Source organism: Anomaloglossus baeobatrachus, chromosome 2, assembly GCF_048569485.1.
Source record: "Anomaloglossus baeobatrachus isolate aAnoBae1 chromosome 2, aAnoBae1.hap1, whole genome shotgun sequence".
In the NCBI taxonomy this organism is placed as follows: Eukaryota; Metazoa; Chordata; class Amphibia; order Anura; family Aromobatidae; genus Anomaloglossus; species Anomaloglossus baeobatrachus.
Window position 1 is genome coordinate 439781057 of NC_134354.1, and position 10194 is coordinate 439791250.

Consider the following 10194-nt stretch of genomic DNA (forward strand, 5'->3'; position numbering starts at 1 on the left):
GGACCTTGGTGATGTTGTTATCCCTTACGCATATGAATCCTCATGTACTTCCTCCCCTTCCTGTTGAACCACCCCCTGACTCCGAATAGTGTTTAGCGTGTGCTCCAGCATGAAAATGACTGGAATTGTCATGCTGATAATGGCATTGTCAGCGCTAAACCTATTCGTCGCCATGTCGAAACTGTGCAGAAGGGTGCATAGGTCCTTGATCTGAGACTACTCCATCAGGGTGATCTGCCCCACCTCTGCATCTCGTTGGCCCGGGCTATACGTCATGACGTATTGCACCAGTGCTCGGCGGTGCTGCCACAGTCGCTGTAACATGTGGAGAGTCGAATTTCTGCGTGTCGGCACATCTCATTTCAGGCAATGAACCGGCAGGCCGAAAGACTTCTGGAGCAATGCAAGTCGCACAGGGGCAGCAGTTGAACGGCAGAAGTGAGCAGACAGTTTTTCGTGCCCCGTGCAGAAGGCCATCTAGGCCGGTATAGTGTGTTAAAAATTGCTGGACAACAAGGTTCAACACGTGAGCCATACAAGGCACGTGTGTCACCTTGCCCAGGCGAAGGGCCGCACCCAGGTTTGCAGCATTGTCGCACACAGCCTTACCTGGCTGCAGGTTGAGTGGAGACAACCATTTATGAAACTCGGACAGCAGAGCTGACCACAACTCAGCCGCTGTGTGACTCCTCTTATTTCCAAGACATTTCAAGCTAAAGACTGCCTAATGCCGTTGCGCTCTGCTGCCAGCATAGTAAGGAGGTGTGCGTGATTCCTTGTGCGCAGTTACAATGCTGGTGGCCTGACCAGGCAGGCTTGGGGTGGAGGACCCAGAGGAGGTTGAGGAGGCAGAAGCGTTAAAGGAACTTGTACATACAGAGGATTGACGCACAAGTCGTGGGGACGGCAAGACTTGTTCAGCAGACCCTTCTCCATCTATCACCATAGTTACCCAGTGCCCAGTCAGCGACATGTAACGCCCCTGTCCATGCTTACTGGTCCAAGTATCGGTGGTGAAATGCGCCCGTTCACACACACTTTCTCAAGGAAGCGGTGATGTTGTGTGCGACTTGCTGGTGTAGCGCAGGCACACCTTTCTTGGAGAAGTAGTGGCGACTGGGCATCTGGTACTGGGACACTGCGACAGATATAAGGTCTTGAAAATACACTGTCCACCAGGCGGAAAGGCAGCATTTCGGTAGCCAAGAGCTTACAGAGGGATAAAGTCAACCTCTTAGCTTTGTCATGGGTCAGAGGAATTGGCCTTTTATTTGTCCACATCTGAGGGACAGATCTGGCAGCTGTGTGTAGACGGTGGTGAGTAGTGTGTCTCTGGAAAAATGCAGGTTTGTGAGGAAAGTGCAGGCATAGTCATGATGTTGCCTTCATCCAACGTTGGTGCTATCGATGTCTGAGAGAGCTGTACACATGCACTTGTTTCCCCTTCCAAACCAACTGATGAACTAACAAGCTCTGCCTCTTGCGGTTAAAGTGGTGGAAGGTGTGTGTGTGGAAAACCAGGTGTGACAGCTGTCCCCACAGTAATAGAATATGAAAAGCGCGCGGATGCACTGGAAGGGGCAGGCGGTGGTTGGCCCGCTATGCTAGGCCGCATTGCAGCACAGTGAGCTTTCCACTGGGAATTATGCTTGGTATTCATGTGACGATTCATGGAAGAAGTTGTCAAACTGGTGAGCTTTTTGCCTCTACTTATAGATTCACGACAAATTTTACAGATCACATGATTTGGGAGATCCTTTGCAAGGTCAAAAAAGGACCAGGCTAGGCAAGGCTTAGAGGACATGCGAGCTGCAGAGCCACCCCTACTTGTGCTCAGAGGCAGAGTGGTGGCTGAGGATGCAGTTGTAGATGTGCTACCAGTACTCCTCCTCTGTCAAGGAAGGCGCAAGGTAACTTCGACGTCAGTTGCATCCTCCTCCACCACCTCTGTTGACCTCCTCAAGTGCGTGATTGTGGGTTGACAGTAAGTGGGATCTAGAACTTCATCAAGCATTTTGTGTGCCGCCCTGGACAAGCCAGGACATCACAGGTACTACACCAACACACCCCACACTCCCGGTCAGGCACACCTAAATCAAACAAAATCCTTGTTGCCTCCCTCCAGGGGCTGATGTCCACACCAGGGGGTGGGCCAGGCAGTTGGTCCTGCCCACCGAGGAGTTCACAGTCCTGGAGGCGGGAAAAAGAGAGCAGATAGTTTGCAGTTGAGTTGTGGAAGTGAAGTGGCAGTTGAGGAGTCTGAAGTCGGTCCGGGTGTGTGGCCCGGACGGAGCAGCAAGGTTGGCAGACGGTGGTGACCATCTGCAGGAGAGGCCTATTGGAGCTAGCCGTAAGGACCGTGGACGGGCGGTGGCCCGGCGGTACCGGACCGGTACGCAAAGAGAAGCCAGCACCATCCGGCAGGGGCTTACGGTCACCGCCAAGGCTAAAGTTCCCAGGGCCAGAGCCTGCGGGTAAAAGGGCTCCTTCAGCAACCTTCAAGCTGGGGAGCGGGTTACCGGTGGAAACCCATTAGAACCGTTTACACTACACAGGTGCAGGGAAAGGCAGTCACCACCAACCTGCCGGGAGGAGAAACACCGCAGCCGTCTGTGGGACCCGTCCATCCAGCCATTTGCTTTACCGGAGACTTTGTGTACATCATTGGCTGAGTGAGTACCACCGTGCCGTGCGGCACAGCGCTGCCCCCGCGACCCTGCAGCTCGCTAGGCCCCGTAACCCACCTGCCATCCATCCCTACCCCATCACCGGGCCCCGAGACAACCAACCCCCTACCCACGGAGGGGAGAACCAACATCCAGGCTGCTCCCTGTCATCACTCCCGGGATCCCCGTCCAGAGCAGCGGTGGTGTCACCAATCTCACCACAACCGTGGGTGGCGTCACGTACAATATCAAATCCCCACAATCAATTCCCCCCCCTTTTCACTCACGGGTGAGGAATGCCGCTCGAGTCCCTGGGATCCGGCCCACCGCTCGAGCCACCACCGAGCAGCAACAGCAGCAGCCGGACCCGAGCAGTGGGCCCTCCTCCGCCCGCGACATTTGCACTTCCCTCGCCCTCAGACCTAGCCTCTTCCTGCCCTGACCGAATATTTAAGTGGTCATCCCAATCTGGTATCTGCGTCTCATCATCATCATCTGTATGTTCCTCATTGTCTTCACCAACAGGTGTTAGTTTTGGAATAAGGGTCTACATTATGCTCAGAAACTTGGTCGTCATCATCAGGGCCTGAATCTGAGTCACAAAGGTTCCGGGCATCACTGCAGACCATTTCCTGGTCTGTACTCACTGTAGCTTGGGAGCAGACCTCTGATTCACTGGCTATAGTGTGACTGAACAACTCTGCAGACTACGCCATCTCTGGTACACCATACTGTGCAGGGCGGGTGGAGACTTGATAGCTGGGAGAAAGCAAGTGTGATTATCATGACAACTCAGAAAACTGGTTTTTTGTTTTTGTGTTTTTTTTTTTTTGTTTTTGATGTGGTAGTTGAGGTGGAGGAGAGGGCACTTGTTGGAGCACTTGAGATCCATTCAAGCATGTTCTTTTTTTTTTTTTGTGCATCATCTACCTTTCTTAGTTGTTCGGGTCCGTAAAAAAGGGAGCACATCGGATTGTCCACGGAAAGTAGTAGACATCTTACTTTTGCTGGAAGATTGCTTATCTTCAGCAGATGTTAATGTAGCTTTGCCACCTTCCCCACGGACAAACCCTTTTTTTCCTTTTTCAACATGCCTGTTCCCCTTTCCACCAGCATCTGTCCTTTTGCCACTCATTTTGTTAGCGACAAGGTTAATCACTTAAAATGTGGTAGCAAAAATTTGAGAGGTGGTGTAGATTGCAAAGGTGGTCTAACTTTATTGACAGCTGAAGAACCAACACTGACTATCCCTGACAATGCAACTATGGCCCTAAAACTGGCAGCACTGTTTGCTATAAAAAATAGCGTAGCAAAATGTGCGCACCGCCGGAGAGGAAATGCACCCTGCGGGGGCCGGAGCCGCCCGTGCCATGTCCGCCCCCTGCAGCCGGCGGCGCCCACCCTGCCCTCCCGAGAGGGGACGGGGAAGATGGCCCGCCGGGCGAGCAGGGGTGGGAAGTAGCGCGGGAACCCAGGACGGCCGACCAGAGCCCGCCTGGCTGAATTCTCCGGGCGGACCACACGGACCCCACCCGTTTACCTCTTAGCGGTTTCACGCCCTCTTGAACTCTCTTCAAAGTTCTTTTCAACTTTCCCTCATGGTACTTGTCCGCTATCTGTCTCGCGCTGGTATTTAGCCTTAGATGGAGTTTACCGCCCGCTTTGGGCTGCATTCACAAGAAACCCGACTCCGGGGAGACCGGGTCCCGCCGCGTTGGGGGCCGCTACCTGCCTACCACCGTCTGCAGGCTGGGGCCACTATTAGAAGGACTCGGGCCCCCAGGCGACGCCGGGGTGGTCCGGTCTCCCGTACGCCACATTTCCCGATGCCCGCCGGGCGGACGGAGATTCGGCGCTGGGCTCTTCCCTCTTCACTCGCCATTACTGAGGGAATCCTGGTTAGTTTTCTTTTCCTTCGCTTAGTAATATGCTTAAATTCAGCGGGTCGCCATGTCTGATCTGAGGTCTTTAGTCGAGTCAGAGTCCCGGGGAGGGGGCGGAGGCCGAGCGGGGAAAAAAGAGAAACGACGCGCCGGGCAGTCATTTTCTATTTCCCCTTCGGACCTCTTTTCTCTACGGACCGCGCCGTTTTGCCCTCACCGCCGTAGGGAGTGGGGGAGCGACCAGAGGCAGCCCTGTATCGCCACAGACAGCCTCCCAATACCCGGGGCGGGGGCGGGTCTAGCTTTGGGGGGACGCGAGGAGACTGGAGAGAGAGAAAGGTCTGGGACCTTATCCCCCCCTTCCTCTTCCTTCCGAACCCCAGCAGCGCCGCAGAGGCGATCGACTGAGGGGCAACCCTCAGACAGGCATAGCCCCGGGAGCAACCCGGGGCCGCAAGGTGCGTTCGAAGTGTCGATGATCAATGTGTCCTGCAATTCACACTAATTCTCGCAGTTAGCTGCATTCTTCATCGACGCGCAAACCGAGTGATCCACCGTTGTGAGTCGCGCTCGGTTTATTTTCTCTGGTTAGCGTCGGTCGGCCGCAAAGGCATTAAAAAAAAAAGACGTGGGTCGGGGGGGGGGGAGTTCCTCTTGGAAGTGGGCCCTGTTGTCCCGGGCGCTCGGCCTCCGCCGTCTCTCCCTCCGACAGGGAAGTGGATGGAGGAGGGCTCGAGGCTTCTCGACCTACCGCACGATCCCAACCCCCGGAGCGGGAAACGGGCTCATGCGGGCGAGTGGTACACGGGACGGCCTGTGACGCAGGGGTCGTTTATTTATTTATTTTTTTTCTGCGGCGGGAGGGAAGGGAACCCTCCGCGCTGTCCCCCGCCTCGCGGGGCGGAAGTCAGGTTCCCTCCTCCGCCCCCTGAAGCGGGGGTTTAGGAAAAGAACTGTGAGCCTCCGGCCCAGCGCTTCCTTGGGTGTCGCCGGGCGAGACGGCGCGGGGGCCGCTCGCGCTCTTTCTCTCTCGGTAATGATTCTTCTGCAGGTTCACCTACAGAAAGCTTGTTATGATTTTTTTTTTTTTTTTTACTTCTTCTAGATAGTCAAGTTCGATCGTCTTCTTGGCTTTCCAAAAGAGTCTTGGCGGACCCCGACGGGGCTGATCCAAGAACCTCACTAAACCATCCAATCGGTAGTAGCGATGGGCGGTGTGTACAAAGGGCAGGGACTTAATCAACGCGAGCTTATGACCCGCACTTACTGGGAATTCCTTGTTAACGGGGAAGAATTGCAATCCCCGATCCCAATCACTAACTGGGTTCAGCGGGTTACCCGCACATGTCGGCGAAGGGTAGACACACGCTGGTCCGTTCAGTGTAGCGCACGTGCAGCCCCGAACATCTAAGCGCATCACAGACCTGTTATTGCTCGATCTCGCGTGGCTGAGCGCCACTTGTCCCTCTAAGAAGCTAGACACGGACCGCGGGGGGGTCGCGTAGCTAGTTGGCATGCTGGAGTCTCGTTCGTTATTGGAATTAACCAGACAAATCACTCCACCAACTAAGAACGGCCATGCACCACCACCCACAGAATCAAGAGAGCTTTCAATCTGTCAATCCCTTCCGTGTCCGGGCCGGGCGAGGTTTCCCGTGTTGAGTCAAATTAAGCCGCAGGCTCCACTCCTGGTGGTGCCCTTCTGTCAATTCCTTTAGGTTTCAGCTTTGCAACCATACTCCCCCCGGAACCTAAAGACTTAGGTTTCCCGGACGCTGATCGGCAGGTCATGGGAATAACGCCGCCGGATCGCCAGTTGGCATCATTTATGGTTGGAACTACGACGGTATCTGATCGTCTTCGAACCACCGACTTTCGTTCTTGATTAATGAGAACATTCTTGGCATATGCTTTCGCTTTGGTTCATCTTGCGCCGGTCCAAGAATTTCCCCTCTAGCAGCGCAATACGGATGCCCCCGGCCGTCTCTCTTAATCATGACCCCAGTTCCGACAACCAACAAAATAGAACCGGAGTCCTATTCCATTATTCCTAGCTAGAGCATTCAGGCGTTGCTGCCTGCTTTGAACACTCTTTACTTTGAAAAAAACACTTCGGGCCTCCGGGACACTCAGTCAAGAGCATCGGGGACGTGCCCCAAGGCAAAGGGGCTGGGACTGGCGGTAGCACGCCTCACAGTGGACCGCCAGCTTGATCCCAAGATCCAAGAAAATTCTAAACGGCTCTTTTTTTTTTCTCCCAACTGCCGGGGAAGATTGGGAGAGATCGGCTGGAGCCCCGCTCGGGCCCCCGAGGGCCCCGACACCCCCGGTAAGTCGCGGGGGCCTGAAACTTTCCAGTTTTCATCCGAGCGCTGATGGCAGTTGGGCGAGAGCGCCCGGGACCCCGCTCGGGCCCCCGGGGGCAAGACTGTAAGTGAGCCGATTCCCTTGGCTGAGAAGCAACCCACACACATGAATAGTTTCAGGATGCTTAACAGTTGGCATGAGACAAGACTGGTGGTAGCGCTCACCTCTTCTCCTAATAAGCTGTTTTCCAGATGTCACAAACAATCGAAAAGGGGATTCATCTGAGAAAATGACTTTACCCCAGTCCTCAGCAGTCCACTCCCTGTACCTTTTGCAGAATATCAGTCGGTCCCTGATGTTTTTTCTGGAGAGAAGTGGCTTCTTTGAGCAAGGCCTGGTTTCAAGGAGGGCAGCAAAGAGTCTTTGCCTCACAGTGCGTGCAGAAGCACTCACACCAGCATGCTGCCATTGCTGAGCTAGCTCGGCACTGCTGGTAGTCCGATCCCGCAGCTGAAACAGTTTTAAGATACGGTCCTGGCATTTGCTGGTCCTTCTTGGGCGCCCTGGAGCCTTTTTGGCAACAATGGAAGCTCTTTCTTTGAAGTTCTTGATAATGAGATTGTTGACTGAGGTGCAATCTTTGTAGCTGCAATACTCTTCCTTGTTAGGCCATTTTTGTGCAGAGCAATGATGGCTGCACGTGTTTCTTTAGAGATAACCATGGTTAACTGAACACAAACAATGATGCCAAGCACCAGCCTCCTTTTTAAAGTATCCAGTGGTGTCATTCTTACTTAATAATGATCGCCAGCGCTGTCCTCATCAACACCCACACCTGTTAATGGAACAATCACTAAAACAATGTTAGCTGCTCCTTTTAAGGCAGGAATGCAATGCTGTTGAAATCTGTTTTGGGGGTTAAAGTTCATTTTCTTAGCCAATATTGACTTTGCAAGTAATTGCTGTTAAGCTGATCACTCTTTATGACATTCTGGAGTATATGCAAATTGCCATTAGAAAAACTTAAGCAGTAGACTTTGTAAAAATTAATATTTGTAGCATTCTCAAAACTTTTGGCCATGACTGTATGTGCAATAAACATCCCCCACCATTTTAAAGAGTCTACCTTTCTCTGCAAGGCTCATAGCTAAGGCCATTCTACTTTGATAAGCCATGATGGAGGTCGAATCTAGTTGTTCTGCTAGTCCCTGTAAGGCGTCTCGTGTATAGTTAATGAAACATTGCTGATTATAGTAAATATAATTATTCCAGTCTACATTTTTTTTACAGTAATTATGGGGATAAATGATTTGAATCCCGCCCTGACTTGGTCTCTAGCTTTATATTCGGCAGGGACCCCACTGGGCACTCCGATAGCGTCAATGTAAACATGTGGGTCAAAAGAACCTTTCGGTGTATTTCTACCGCTACGGTCATCATCTGCACTCCGTCGATTCCTTAAGTTGACTTTGTGTGCTAAAGTCATTTTCTTTGACAGTGTGGTCAGCGGGGGCTATGTGTATAGGCATAAGTGCCTTGGCTAAAGTACATTCTCCCTTCCAATTACCTTCTACTCGTGATCGAATTTTCATATCCCCAAAAATCCAAAACACATCTGCCACGGACTGTACCTGGTTAATTGATCACGGGTGAGATTGCTATAGGACCCACAGAACCCATCTTGAAATCTACCCATATCTCTCCCTTGACCACTCACATTATAACAGGTATAGTTGCCAGGATATATAGTGATTAGAAATGAGCCACCCCCCTAGAGTTCGGGTTCGGCTCATCGAACGGTGACCCGTTCGACGAACCTCTCAAACCCCATTGAAAACAAGGGGAGGCAATCACAAACACCTAAAAACATCTGGAAAACACCATTAAAGTTGTCCAAAAGGTGCCAAACAACTCCCAAGACAACACAAACACATGGGAAAGTGACAAGGACAAATACTCATGCGAAAACTAAACAGCTGGATGAGGAAAAAGAGGAGGAGACCCAGATATAGGCATGGCATGCCCTTCTAAAATCATGCAAAACACAGAAAGGGGACTCCAAGCAGAGTCTCAATTTTTGGGAAAAAAAAAGGAAGCCACAGACACACACCCCTTCAGTGGCAGCACTTGTGCCCCAGTTGTACACTTCACAGGTAGATTTCCATGACTTGTTCATTTTGATGAACGTTAGTCTGTCCACATTGTCACTGGACAGACGCGTGCGCTTATCTGTCAGCACACACACCCAGCAGCACTGAAGACACGTTCAGAGACAACGCTGGCAGCTGGACACAAGATCTCCAAGGCGTAAGTGGCGAGCTCAGGCCATTTTTCAAGATTTGATGCCCAAAATGAGAAAGGCTCCAGTTGCAAAGTCATGGCATCGATGTTCATTTGGAGATACTCCTGTATCATCCTCTGCAGCCGTTGACTGTGTCAGACTTCTTGTCTCTGTTGGCCTTGCAAATGATCTAAAAAAAAAATTCTGAAACGATTCAATAAAATTGCTGTTACCAGCACCAGCTACGGTGCTGCTGGTACGGTTAGACTGTTGATGACGAGACCGTCCCATGTTTGTCCAGTTACAACTGGGAGATTCACTCCGTGCACCACTGTAGTTTGGTGGAAAAGCCAAGCTAAGATTGAGTAACAGCTTCTGTTAATACTCCTGCATATGTGTCCCTTTCTATGGCTGGAATTATTTCACAAAATTTGGACTTGTACCAGGGATCTAATAGTGTGGCAAGCCAGTAGTCATCATCACTTCTAATTTTGACAATCCGAGGGTTATGTTGTAGGTAGTGCAGCAAGAAGGCGCTCATGTGTCTTGCACATCCATGCAGACCAAGTCCTTGCTGTGTTTGTGGCATAGAGGTGCTAACCGTTCTTTCTTCCTGACATCTCTCCCCAACCTCTTTCAACTGAAATGTGACCAAGGTCTCCCTCATCTGCTGAGTCTTCCATGTCCATGGACAGTTTGTCCTCCATTTCTTCATGTTCTCCTGCACCTTCCTCAACATTTTGCCTGCTACCATGCGCCCTTGTTAATCCCTCTCCCCCACTGTCCCATGCCTGCCGCTTTGGTGATGATGAACGTCTGGACCTTGGTGATGTTATCCCTTACGCATATGAATCCTCATGTACTTCCTCCCCTTCCTGTTGAACCACCCCCTGACTCCGAATAGTGTTTAGCATGTGCTCCAGCATGTAAATGACTGGAATTGTCATGCTGATAATGGCATTGTCAGCGCTAAACATATTTGTCGCCATGTCGAAACTGTGCAGAAGGGTGCATAGGTCCTTGATTTGAGACCACTCCATCAGGGTGATCTTCCCCA

General features: G+C 51.7%; 1 non-coding gene across 1 annotated transcript; it reads right to left on the minus strand.

The window, feature by feature from the left end:
* Window positions 1-4961: 4961 nt before the first annotated feature.
* Window positions 4962-5115, minus strand: LOC142293152 (5.8S ribosomal RNA). Its single transcript, XR_012751145.1, has one exon. It is a non-coding gene; the product is annotated as a 5.8S ribosomal RNA (ribosomal RNA).
* Between the last annotated feature and the right edge of the window lie 5079 nt (window positions 5116-10194).